Raw genomic sequence first — 14,545 nt, 5'->3', positions numbered from 1 at the left:
GGATTGCTTTGATATCCTCATCTGTAAATAGACTTTGCATATCCTTTGACCATTGGTCAACTGGGAAATGGCTTTTTTTTAAAAAATCTGACTCAGTTCTCTGTATATTTTCAAAATAAGTCCTTTGTCAAAAACATTAGTTGTAAAAATTGTTTTCCAGTTTACTATATTTCTTTTGATCTTGATTGCAGTGATTTTATCTGTGCAAAAGCTTTTTAATTTAATGTAATTGAAATGATGTAGTTTGTATTTAGTGATGTTCTCCATCTCTTCCTTAGTCATAAAATGCTTCCCTTTCCATAGATCCAACAGGAAAACTAGTCTTTGATCTTCTAATTTGCTTATAGTATTGTTTTTATGTCTAAATCAGGTATCCATTTGGATCTTATCTTGGAATAGGGTGTGAGGTGTTGGTCTAATCTAAGTTTCTTCTATACTAACTTCCAATTTTCCCAGCAGTTTTTATCAAAGCGTGAGAGCTTCTATCCCAATAGCTCGACTCTTTGGGTTTGTTTATAAAAAAGTAGATTATTATAATTGGTTACTGCTATTGCACCTAATCTATTCCACTGGTCCACCATTCTTTTCCTAACCAATATCAGACAGTTTTGATGACTGATGCTTCATAACATAATTTTAGATCAGTTAGAGCTAAGCCCCATTCTTTTGCACATGAAATTCCTGGAAATTCTTGACTTTTCAGTTCTCCATATGAATTTACTTATAACTTTTTCTAACTTATTAAAGTAACTTTTTGGAACATGTAGTTTAGTTTTGGTAGAACTGTCATTTTTATTATATTAGTTCTACCTATCCATGAAGAGTTGATGTTTGCCCAGTTATTTAAATCTGATTTAATTTGTGTGAGAAGTGTTTTAAAATGGTTTTCAAAAAGTTTCTGAGTCTGCCTTGGTGAATATACTCCCAGGTATTTTATATTATCTGAGGTTACTTTGAATGGGATTTCTCTTTCTAGCTCTTCCTCCTGTATCTTGCTAGTCATATATTGAAGAGTTGAGGATTTATGAGGGTTTATTTTATATCCTGCAAGTTTGCTAAAATTGCTAATTGTTTCCAGTAGTTTTTTGGATGATTTTTGGGATTCTCTAGGTATACCATCATGTCATCTGCAAAGAGTGAAGTGTTTTGTCTCTTTCTTCCCAATTCTAATTCCTTCAATTTCTTTTTCTTCTCTAATTGTTGAAACAAACATTTCTAATATGATATTAAATAGTAATGATGATAATGGGCATCTTTGTTTCACCGCTGATCTTATTGGGAATGCCTCTAGCCTCTCCCCATTCAATATAATGCCTGTTGATGGTTTCAGATAGATACTGCTAATTATTCTAAGGAACAGTCCATTTATTCCTACACTCTCTAGTATTTTTAGTAGAAATGGGTTCTGTATTTTGTCAAAAGCTTTTTCAGCATTTATTGATATGATCTATTTGTTGTTGATATCATTTAGTATATTAACATTTTTCCTAATATTGAATGAACCCTGCATTCCTGGGATAAATCCCATTTGATCATAATGTATTATCCCAGTGATAACTTGTAACCATTTTGCTAAGATTTTATTTAAGATTTTTGCATCTATATTCATTAGGGATATAGGTCTATAATCTTCTTTCTCTGTTTTAACTCTTCCTGGTTTCATAGTTGGCAGAGTTCTATCTTCCCCTATTTTTCCCAAAAGTTTGTATAGAGGTGGAACAAATTGTTCCTTAAATGTTTGGTAGAATTCATCAAGTAAATATCTTATATTATAACATAAGTCACATATTTATATCCATATCCTCCTTGGATGAGGATGTTTCCACACTGCTTAAACAGAAGAAGAAACATTGATGAAGCAGATCTCTTAGGCACTGTTGTATACTAATCTGGGAATAATTGATTGCTAAGTTAGTAAAAGGAAACACTCAATTCAAATATCTTTTAAATGATCCTTAGTAGACTGGTTGGGTTGGCTCCAGTTATGAGGACGAGACAACTTATATAAATTTCAATATATTTTAAAAAACATCTCAGAAAATCCATAACACACGCCAGATTTATATGTGAATTCCACATGATTAAGAAATGCTTTATATGAAAATCTATTCAATGGAACCATCTTAATGAATTTTCTTCATGATTTTACTGAAGTTTATGTGTTTAAATTTTCTTAGAATTATTTATTTCTTAAAATACTGTTTTTGTTCCCTACTCAGAATTTCTATGTCACCTTTAATTTTCTTTGGTTATAGACAATGATTTCCAAAGAAAACAGTCAGGAATAATGAAAAGGAATAGACACACTCATATATCTCCCCAATGAACATAATTGCATAGCTTTTTTGTTATTCACTGAATTGAAACAGCGAGGGGAGATATAAATGTTAAAACTTCTCTTACAAGATTTCCTATTTTTTAGATTCCTTCAGACAGATATTATATGGAATTGGTCTATCTGTATCCATTTTGCTTTATTTCCTTGACTCTCAGTTTTTGAATGTTCTTGGACAATTCTTGGAAAATATTTGCATTTAGCATAATGAATTTTGGTCTCTGTTACTTTGATTTCAGCTTATGACTTGTCTTATTAGTTTCTAATGAACAATTTCCAGATAATTATGAAAAATCCAAATAAAGCAAACATGTACACACACATTTTACATACATACATATATATGTATATATATATATATATATATATATATATATATATATATAAAATTTATTTTATTTTGACTGAATGGAGGTAAGAAAGAGATGAATTACTGGGAAAATTTGGGAATGCATCTATACTCAAGAGCCAGAATCACACACTTTAGAGCTTTATTCTGCCTCTATGATGACTGCTCATGAATAGAACCATTGAGTTATTCAAGTGTTCAGTTTTTCTTCCAAAATATGATATGATGAAGTCTTCACTATTCATGTGATATGTTGAAAAGAAATCCAAGTAGAATATTACAGTATTGTATTTCTCTATTTTCCCTGTACTAATATACACACATTATGGAAAGTAGAGGGGTGAATTAGTCTGACCTGTGATGTCATAAATATAGGAAACTTCCAAGATGGAAAGTCCCTTTGCTGTTTCAGAAAAGCAACTTATCTGTAATTTATAGTTTTAATGAGTTGCTTCGACCCCTGAAACTTTAAGCTATTTGTTATCCATGGTCATAAAGTTAGCAAGTGAAGCAAAGTGTATACTTTATCTTTTCAGTCAAGAGTCCTCACTGTAAGGCATAAAGAAAATATAAATTGAGAAGTCAATAAGAGTTTTGCCATACTCACCAGTTTTACCCAGGGTACTTGAATATTATGGTATAACAAGGATTCGATGAATTATTTGCAGCAGGAAAATGTGTGTGCACTGTATATAAATGGCACATGACAAAAATTCATTGTTGTTGTTTTTAAGGAGACATAATTGCCAAAATTATTACTAGATCAAAGTGGATATTAATCCCTAGATATTATACTGAAAAAAAGAAATAGGATGATTCTCAAAGTTATTATATTTCCTCTGTTATTTTAAATGTTCATATTGCTTTATTTTTCATAATCTTTAAGTTGACAAATGTTTTATACAGAAAGTAAATTTCTTCAACATAGAGAGCCACTCTAAAGTAGGAGACAATTCATAATAAATAGATCCTTTTTCCAAACACCAAAAAAAGGTCATGAAATACATAGTATATTACTAACTAAAAGCCAATGGCATAGTCTATATTTATTTGTTTGTTGTTAAAAAACTAAACATCCACCTTAGAAGAAACAAAGTAGAACAAAACAAAAAGCATGATTTGATAAATTAGTTGCAAAAATCTAGTCACAATTGCTTAAAAAGGAAAAAATGTCCTTAGACTTAAGCAATTCTTTTATAAATAGTGGTAGTGTTATTAAAAAGAAATAACCATCCTCAGTGCTAAAAATTAGCACAATAAACAAATACATTAAAACTATGATAATAAATTATATTTCAAAATTCTAACAAAAAATTCTAACAAAGTCATAATACTTCATTTGACAACACTGAATTTCATCAACATGGACATTTCCATTACCATTCAAAGTCAAAACCAGACATGAAACAATGACATTTAAAAAAAAAATGCCAGCAATTTAACATACCTTAACTCATTTCCTGGTTTTTACTTAAGTGTTTTATGTTACTGTCTCTTCATTTTTATAACCTATTTCGGGAAGCTTTTTTAAGCATTTGGAATCATAACTATTTGAAGCAAAGTACTCCCTCAATGACACAAATATGTTGCAAGACTTCGAGAAAGGAAATATGGAATTGCAGGAGGCAAACCTCTGTGTGAATTAAAGGCTTTGGCCAAAGCAGCTGGGCAACAGTGTCCTAATTTCACACCTCCTGAAGGAGAAACATTAGATGAGGTGAAGTTGTGAGCAAAGGACTTTTTTTGAATTTCTTTGCCAACTGGTCCTGGATGAATCGGTTCAAAAAGGACATCCCAAGTCAGGAATGATAGACAGTGGCCTGGAGATCTTTCTAACAGAAACATTTCCATTAGGAAGCAACTGTGGACTTGATCTTATTTCAGATAGTGTTGCCCAAGTGTTAGATGCTAATGTATTGGTGGTGAGTCATGGGGCTTAAATGAGAAACATTTTTACTTATTTCATGGTTGATCTAGAGTGTACCTTACCGGCAAATCTAAGCAAATCTGACCTCAGTTCAGTCAGCCTCAATACATGGATCAATTACATTATAATAAATATAGAACAAGCTGCAAAAGGAATTAAAACAACCATAAAGTGCATTTGTATTAATCTGCAGGACCACCTGGTCAAAATGACAGCAAGTGTCTAGGCCCAAATAAGTCATTAGGATTTTTATATTTTTGTGTCATTGAGGGAGTACTTTGCTTCAAATAAATATAATTTTGAATTATAAAAACATTATGATCTTATAATTATAAATTTGAAAATGCTATTATTCTTGAATAACTCTACTGAACATGCAATTAAAATAAAAATACAAGCAGAATTTAGAAATATGTATGTGCTGAAACTTTAAAATAGTTTTGATTGTTCAATTGCCATTTACATCCAAGAGCAGCATAGTTTTTTGCAGAGTCATAGAGAAAATTTGAGTGAATAGAAAATAAATTTAATTGATGGAAATGAAGAAAAATGCCTGATTTTAGTATTTTATTTTGGTAAATTAAATATAAGCCTATGATAAACAAGTCACCCTAATTGGTAGAAAGAGCTTAATTAGTAAAATATGAATGACAATAAAATCAGTATTTTTTTATCTTAATTACTGCCATCTTGCAACATTTCATTTTTTTATTTCTTTTTTTAACTGGACCAAGTGAAAAGCAAAACCCCTTCCAACTAGAGTTTTGTATCTATCTTATTAAATTAACTGAATGTCTATACAGCTGGATCATAATGCATATCTTGTGTAGTGGCATAGTAATTAGTGACTTACATTAAAGAACCATTGAATTTACAAGGAATCAAAGATCTGAGGAAAGAATTAGCATGATAGATTCAGATGCAGCTGCTAAACTTTCTAAATGGAGATCCTAGTCTCTTCTACAATACTTCATTTTTATGGTAGAGGAACAGTCTATTCTGATTTAGAAAGTTCAGAATATTAATTATAGTTTGCTACATGCTGTTTTCAAAAATATTTAAAGCATTCAACAAAAATATAACTAATAAAATATCATTGACAGATAGGAACTCATTTTATGGAAATCCTGTACTTCCAAAATATTTGCACCCTGGAATTTGTAAGGGAAATAATGTAAAATTAGAATGAAATTGATAATGGTCCAGAAATTTCATTTTTAAAAAAGAGCATTTTGAACAATGAATGAACATATAAAAATATGGCCTTATGTAGTATATTTATTTAATTGTTCCTTTGAAATACTTTTAAATTCAGATGACATATAACCTATTTTGATAAAATTTTATGTTTTTTAAAAAATTTATAATTTAAGGAAATGGGATTAAGTGACTTGCCCAAAGTCACACAATTAGGCAATTATTAAGTGTCTGAGGTTAGATTTGAACTGAGGTCTTCCTGTTTCCAGGGCTGGTGACCTATCCACTGTACCACCTAGCTGCCCCTGAATTTTATGTTTTTAAAATTCAATTTAAAAAAAAAAAGAGATCAAGTTATGGTAAATTTCTGTCACATGTTTGTGGAAAGGATATCTGAACACTTGGGTTTATTTATTAAAGATCATATATACTAATAAGCAAAGACTAACTGAACAGTTTCCCAAAATGCTTAGAAATAATCAATCTTTAATAGATTATAACTTGTTAATTCAAGGTTATCTTTCATTAGAGTTAAGCTTCTAAGTTATGCACTAAGTTTGTTCACAGGGACTTTAAATAGTATATAATTTGCAAGAAACAATTCATTTCTTTTTAGGAGATATACCTCATTTATTTGCTTTTCCTGAATAGAAAAAAAAACAAGTAGGAAAAATATTTCAAACCAAATAATATATTAGAATTCAAAGGAGCCTGTCAATTGCTAGTCAATAGGACTGATATTAAAAAAATTAATTTGCTTAAAATGAGTAACATCAGATCTTTCTGATGTCAGATCTAGTACTCTCTTTTTTTATGCAGTCCACTGCCTGGTAAACTCCTGAGAAGCATATATTTTTTAACATTAGTACACAACAGAAATTCAACAACAAACAAAACCATTTGGAAGAAGTTCTAAACAAAGCTTGTCATGCATTTTTCATGAAAAATAAGTTTTCCTGAACCTTAATTCCATTCTCTAGCCTCAAATATTCATGTAGGTTGAATTTTATACACAATCAAATTTTTCTGAAAACATAATTTTTCATGAAAATAATTTTGTTTTATGGATTTATTTATAAGTAGAAAAATGATCCATTATTTTGAGAGTGAATTGAATTTTCCTCTGCAGTCATTTTATAGATAATTAAGTAGAAATTATTATAATAAAAAAGTTTTTCACTGATTTTTCTTCTTCCCAAAATGAGCTAATTTAAAAAAATTAAAAGGAGAAATTGTAGAAAGACCAACCATGGTATGTATTAACTAATAATACCTACAATTCTGGAAGCATGTAAAAAAATCAGAGATCATATTTATTCATTTTTTTCTTGTTCAACCAAGATTTATATTGACATTGGCACATGCTGTCTTGCAAAAACAAAAATAAAGAAGGCAAGATACATATGCAAATGAATATAATAAAAGACCATATACATTTGAACCCATAAGAATATATTCCTCTGTAATGAAAAAGAGTAGAGGAGGGAAATGAGTGGACAAGGATCAGCAGAAGAATTTCTTAAGGGTCGTATAATATGAAAGCTGAAGAGCTAGTTGTCTTCAAATAATTGAAGAACTAACATATTTCTGCTTCACCATGCAGAAATAGCACTAGTGAACTTAAATTTCAGAGACACAGTTTAGACTTCAGGTGATAATAAACCTAACAATCAAAATTATCCCATAGTGAAATGTTTTGTGGTCAGAAGTAATTAGTTCTCAGTTTCTGAAAATTTACAACCAAGTCTGAATGACCTGAAGATGATGATGTGGAGGCGATTCTTGTTCAGGTGAGCTTTGTATTAGATGTATGTTAAAGATCCTCTTAACTTTGAGATGCATTACTAACTTCTAGGTAATGATGAAACATTCCAGGCAGACATTAAAAGAAAAATAGGGAGGGGACTTTTAGGGGTGTATAAGATAATTTATCCTTAGAGTAAGAAGTTCTATCTGGGAACTAGGTGACAGGCAGGAAGTATAAACAACTCTCTCTCTCTCTCTCTCTCTCTCTGTATGTATATATGTATGTATAAGTATACATATATATATATATATATATATATATTTAGTGTCATTATATATATATGCAAATTTATATATATATATATATATATATATATATATAAACTAATATAAATCTCTGTCTCTGTCTCTGTCTCCATATATATATGTAAGTACATAATTGCCTTGGGAAGAGGTGGATGTGTGACTCACACTCACAGTCATGTGTTATTTTTGGAAAACACTTGGTTCTATATTCTATGTATCACCCAGTTAACAAGCTTGTAAAATAAAAGCTTAGAGTATGTGCCATTATGTGATAGAAACAATAATGGCAACACAATAATGGGAACTTGACAACCTTAGTTCAGTGCATTGTATGGTTGTTTCAATTGATAAAAGACACCCAACAAAGTTTGAATATAGCAGTTGCCAAGAGCCTTGCCTTGGTCTCCCCAAAAAGTGTCACTTTGACTCGAACTCTCCTAGTACTCTGGATGAAAATCCCTAAATTTTTATTTCAGAATTATTAGGATTAAGTGCCACAAGAACATAGACAAAACATTAAGAAAGAGAGTTTACAGAGAAAGAAGTCATCAAATTTTCCTGCGCTAATATGAACTTGGTTTTGAAAAATGACTACAATGTCCTTGAAAAAAGACACCTAATTTCAGAATAAGAGAAACCATAAGCAAAGACAACTAAGTGAAATGGGAGGTTTTCCTTTGACACAGGAGTCAGTATTAAAAAATGTCCATTAATTAGTCACAATCAAAGAAAGAATGATGGACTTAACTGACCAGTTGCTCTATACACTAAAGGATGAAGGTTCAATTATAGGTAACTCTCTACAGCTAACAATATTTCCCATATGGAAAATATCCAAGTTAATATAGTGAGAGAGTAAGGAAATACCTGATAAGGAGATCAGGAAGTTTGAGATGCACCAATCAATCAAAAAGTATTTATTAAGCATCTATATGTACCAGGTCCTGTGCTAACCATTGAGGATACAAGTTCAAAGAATGGGAAAGAGACAAAAGTCACGTTTCATGCATGGCAAATCACCATTACTATCTTGATCACTGTCCTTTCTCAGACACCGATGAATTTAAATATTAGAAATAATAATGTCTTCTAAAAAGACCGGCTCTGGGGTGGCTAGGTGGTTCAGGGGATAGAGCACCAGCCATGGAGTCAGGAGTACCTGAGGTCAAATCCAGCCTCAGACACTTAATAATTACCTAGCTATGTGGCGTTGGGCAATCCACTTAACCCCATTTGCCTTGCCAAAAAAAAAAAAAAACCCTTAAAAATAAAAGACCTGCTTAGATCCTGTGGTCATCACTGATCATGTTGGGAGTGAGGATTTGATCATATTATAAATGACTTTTGCTAAAAAAGTGCTACCAACATGCAGATAGGTCCAAATATCTTTGAGTGACATCACCTCACTCACTCACTTCTACTGGTCTGATCTTCATCCCAGTCCTTACAATCATTATGTGAGGAAACAAGAACTATGGAGAGATCAGTCATACCTTATAATAATTACCCTCAGGACAGGCAACCCAGTATTATAGCTGAAACAACAAGGCACAATGACCTTTCAGGCATAATTCTAGGAAGCAAACATTGTGGAGTTACAATCTGGCAACTGTTTGTACAGGTCTTATAGTAAGAACAACTAGAAGATAAGGGGGGGGGAGCTTTTATCACCAAATTCCTTCACATTATGAAATAATTCAGCATCAGATACTGATCACGCCTATGATTTTATCAGTGGAACAGGCATTAATTTGTTTCATTGGTGCACCCTGAGAACAATTAGATCTTTCCCTATGACTTGCAACTGAAATTTTCCTTATGTTTTCCCCTCATTAGAATATGAGCACCTTGAAAGTGGGAAGTTACTTTTTCCTAGTTACTTGAATATTTGTCTGCTAGTGTACCATTATCTCTTGAGAGACAAGATGGTGATCCAAATTCCTAATATTATTTTTTTTGAGAAAGATTGAATAATGAACAGTATGAAGTGATGAATTTCTTTCATTGCAACTTGTCTTGACAGACAGATACTCTCAGAGAGGTGATATGTTATAGTTTTACCTAAACAGGGAGAAACCAAAATATAGTTTCCACTCTGACATTTGGAAAAAGTTATTAACAGTTTATAGGAAAGGGATGTGAAATAAGGTTGAGGAAAATAAAAACATTTCTCATGCTTCCTTTCTCTTACTTTCTTTTCATTTATGTTAAGATTAAACAGCCAGTGAACTCTCATTCAGTAACTGAAGAAGAATGCGTACTATTAGTTGGCCCTTCCCACCTGAGGGATTTGTCAAATTTATGTATATTAACTATATTACTTGTAGCTTTTTGTCCCTCATGATGTTGGTGTTCCATATGATCTAAATTCAGCCCTGATATTTCTTCCCAAATTTTCATTCTTTAGTTCATTATCTTCAAAAGCAATTACTCCAGGAAAATCTGTAAATAAAGTTTGGCTATAAAAAAATATTAAATGACCAGTGGAAAATTATAAGTTTGTGATCTTTTCTCTTTTCCAAGTGTTACTAAGTAAATTAAAGGGTTCTAAATATATAGACCAGGTTTGGCAGTGTTTGTTTTCTCAATGCCTATAATAACAAATTTTAAATCTGGAACTCTATATGTCCTTATTGGGCAACATAATTGACTTTATAGGCTAGAAAAGAACAAAAAAAAAAAGAAAAAAATGTACTATGTGGTAAGCCAAAGAACATAAACTACATGAAAATTCATTTGCTATTTTATATGAAATATGTGAAATTTTAAAGCAACCTTATTGTTGAATTTCTTTTTTCTGAGACAGGGTTATTTAGGTATTTAATTTCCTCTTCATTTAACCTGGGCAACATACATTTTTGTAAATATTTGTCCATTTCAGTTAGATTATCAAATTTATTGGCAGAGATTTGGACAAAAACTTTCAATTATTAATTTAATCTCCCCCTCATTTAGTGGTGAGTTCACCTTTTTCATTTATCAATTTGGTTTTCTTCTTTCTTTTTTAATCAAATTAACCAAAAGTTCAACATTTTTATCATTTTTTTCATAAATCAACTCTTGATTTTATTTATTGGTTCAATAGTTTTCTTGATTTTGATTTTATTAATTTATCCTTTAATTTTAAGAATTTCTAGTTTGATATTTAATTATAATAAAAATGTATTATATTATATATTATAATGTATTAATAGATTATATATAATTAATGATATATTAATAATATAATAAATTATATATACATATATATAAATAGTAAAATAATTCATTCTCTAATTTTTTTAGTAGCAAGTTTGGTTCACTGATTTTATCTTTCTCTAATTCATTCATGAAAGCATTTACAGATATAATATATTCCTTGACAGCTGCCTTGGCCTTCCCATGAGTTTTGGTTTGTTTTTTTCATTATTGTCATTATGTAGGATGAAAGCATTAATTCTTTTTATAATTTGCTGCTTGATCCATTCATTCTTTAAAATGAGGTTATTTATTTTCCATTTAGTTTGGGGTCTGTATTTCCATGGCTCAATATTGCATTTATTTTTTATTGTATTTTTATTGTATTATGATCTGAGAAAGATGTATTCACTATTTCTGCCTTTCTGCAATTGATTATTAGGTTTTTATGCCCTAGTACATTCTCAGTTTTTGTGTGAGGGCCATGTACTAGGAAAAAAAAGGATATTCCTTTCTATCCCCAGTCAATTTCCTGCATACATTTATCATGTCTAGGTTTTCTAACCATCTATTTACGTCCTTGACTTGCTTCTTGTTTATTTATGATTAGATTCATCAAAAATGTGATAGTGGGAGGTTGAGCTCTCCAAACATTGGAGTTTTGCTACATATGTCTTCCTTTAACTCCTTCAAATTCTCCTTTAAGAATTTGGATTCTATCCCATTGGGTGCATAGATATTCAGTATTGAAATCACTTTATTTTCTATGGTACCTTTTAGTAGGATATAGTTTCCTCCCTTATCTATTTTAATGCCATCTGTTTTTGTATCTGCTTTGTCTGAGATAAGAATTGATACCCCTGCTTTTTGTACTTCAATTCAAGCAAAATATAATTTGCTCCAACCTTTTCTCTTTTATCTGATACTTCTGGAACTTGGCTACAATACTCCGTGGCCTTTTCATTTTGGGCTCCCTTTCTGGAGCAGATGGATGGATTCTTTCAATAACTATTTTGTCCTCTGATTCCATGATATCAGGGCAATTTTCCTTCACTAAATCCTGTAATATGACTCTAGCCTTTTTTTCCCCTCTTCAATATTTTCAGGGAGACCAATTCTAAGTTGTCTCTTCTAGCTCTATTCTCAAGGTCAGTGGTTTTGTGAATGAGATATTTTACATATTCTTCTATTTTTTCAACTTTTAGTCTTTGTTCAACAGATTCTTTTTATCTCATGAAGCCATTGGTTTCCACAGACTCCATCCTTTTTTGAAGAGAAGAATTTTCTTCATTTACCTTTTTCAACTCCTTTTCCAATTTATCACTTCTATTTTTGAAAGAGATTTCCATTTGACCAATTGAGGTTTTGAGAGAATTATTTTCTTTTTGTATTTGTCCAATTGTATTTTCCAAGGACTTTTTTTTCCCTTGTTGCAAGGTGTTAATTTTCTCTTCCAAAATTTCCAATTGATTTTTAAACTACTTTCTGAATTCTTCAAGGAAGTCTTTCTGGACTGGAGCCCAAATTATATTCTTCTCAGAGGTTCTAGATATCTGTGAGTTAGGGTCTTTACCTTCTATGTATTTTTTCTATGGATGCGTCACCTTTTCCACTGGCCTCTCTTCATTTTCCTAATTTCTTGTGTTGAGGGAGGGGTTGGTTCACAGAATTTTGGCGTTGGGATCCCTAGAGTCTTTGCTCACTTGCCTTAGTCACTCCATGTGGGCTGGCCAGTAAGGTGTGCTCATTGCTTTCTCTGGATCATCTTTGACCTTGATTTGAAGCACTTTCACTTGGCCTAGTTGGGGTAGGTGGCACTGCTGGATACTTTTATGTTTGAACAATGTTTGCTATGCCCTAGGTCAAGGTAATTACTATCCCTATTCAGATAAGGGAGCTCTGCTGGGGATGGGGGTGTGGGGACTGTTACTTTGTTTGTTCTGGGAAGAGTGTTCTGGTGAAATGAGAGTATGGAGTCTAAGGTCCTCTAGACCAGAAGATGCTAGCAGATCTATGTCAACAACTCTCCACTTTGGAACTCACCCTCCCATCCTGCCAGAGCACCCCAGACTGTCAGTCCCACAGCCAAAGCCTCTGCACCCCCATTGGCCCTTGGTCCCTGGCTCCCATAGGCAATGCCTTGGTGGCTGATCCTTGTTTAGTCAGCTCTCACCCTGCCCTGGCAGGCTCTCTGCTATCTGTCCCTTGCTCATGCATGATCCCTGAAGACAAACGTTGAGGTAGATGTTCCACCCCCTAGTTTCTTTCTCTGGATTTTGTCAAATGAATTTCTGTTAAGAAGTTTGTTTCATATTATAGATGAGGGAAGATCAAGAGACCTAATTATAGTGTCTATCTTCTCTCTGCCATTTTGGCCAGAAGTCCCCTGACTGTCTTTCTTTTTATTGTTTCAGTGAAGATTTTGATTAGATGTGCTTCATGCTTTTCCTTGATTCTTTTATTTTCTTTTTCCATTGTGGGATTGAATGAATAATTATTAAGCATTTACTATGTGTAAAGCATTGAGGATACATTTAAAAAAGTAAGGCAGCATCTGCTATCAATGATTTTACATTGTAATGAAAAGGTATGCATAAGAATGGTTAAGCTTCAAGTAAGATGTGAAAGTCCCACAGGCCTTCAGATAGGGTAGCAATACATATAATAATGCCTCTTGTTTACTGTCATTTTCAGTGACAAAAATCAAATTAATTTCTCTTGTTGAACCATTTGATAATGTTAAAGGTTTTGTGACATATTTTTAGTTTTAGATCAATCTTCAATAGATAGCAATGGTTATGAATACTAGCTAATATTCATATAGAGTTTATTAGATTCCTAGAACTATTGTTCTAAGTTCCTAGAACTAGCAACTTGTTCAGTGTCAGTTTGCTAGTGACTGTCAGAAGTTGGATTTGAACTCAGGTCTTCATGATTCCAGGCATGAAGCTCCCACTGTCACTTACAAAATTGACTTTATGATAAGAGTGCCAAATGTTTTCTTAAGTTCTATATACTTTGACTCATTGATTGGAAGTGGACAACTTTCAGGAATGAGGGAGGAAGACCTCAGAAAGAACATTAATGAAAACTGGTTACAGTTACACTAGCTGCATTTTCAAGACTTTTGAGTAACATATCCTGAACTGACTCCCCTGGGATCTGAGTGCACCTGGGACTCATGTGATAATGCTGGTTTTAACTGCCTGGTTCATGTTACCTACAGTCTCTCCTCCAAGATGAATTGCTTCTTCAGCTCAGTTGACTTGCCTAATCTATGAGTGTCCATTGTTTGCCAGTCGGTGAGGATGCCTGGTTCTTTGTGAAGGGTACAGGGTTAGCAATATCTTAAATATTTCCCCCTTGTAAATTAAGCTATCCTCTAATTAAAAATATGAATCCATCCTGTCTATTATATTGTCTTAGAAATTAAAGCCTTAGAGTTTTGCCCTTACTTCTTACTCATCATTGTACAAAGTAGACAAAATCCTAGACTCAGATGTCCAGG

General features: G+C 32.2%; 1 pseudogene; it reads left to right on the top strand.

Annotated features, from left to right (window-relative positions):
• Positions 1-4,837, top strand: part of LOC141499137 (fructose-2,6-bisphosphatase TIGAR pseudogene) — a 52,013-nt pseudogene extending 47,176 nt beyond the window's left edge.
• The last annotated feature ends 9,708 nt before the right edge of the window (positions 4,838-14,545 follow it).

The sequence above is a fragment of the Macrotis lagotis genome, chromosome X (assembly GCF_037893015.1).
Source record: "Macrotis lagotis isolate mMagLag1 chromosome X, bilby.v1.9.chrom.fasta, whole genome shotgun sequence".
Lineage (NCBI taxonomy): Eukaryota > Metazoa > Chordata > Mammalia > Peramelemorphia > Peramelidae > Macrotis > Macrotis lagotis.
This window is presented reverse-complemented; position numbering and strand designations above follow the sequence as displayed.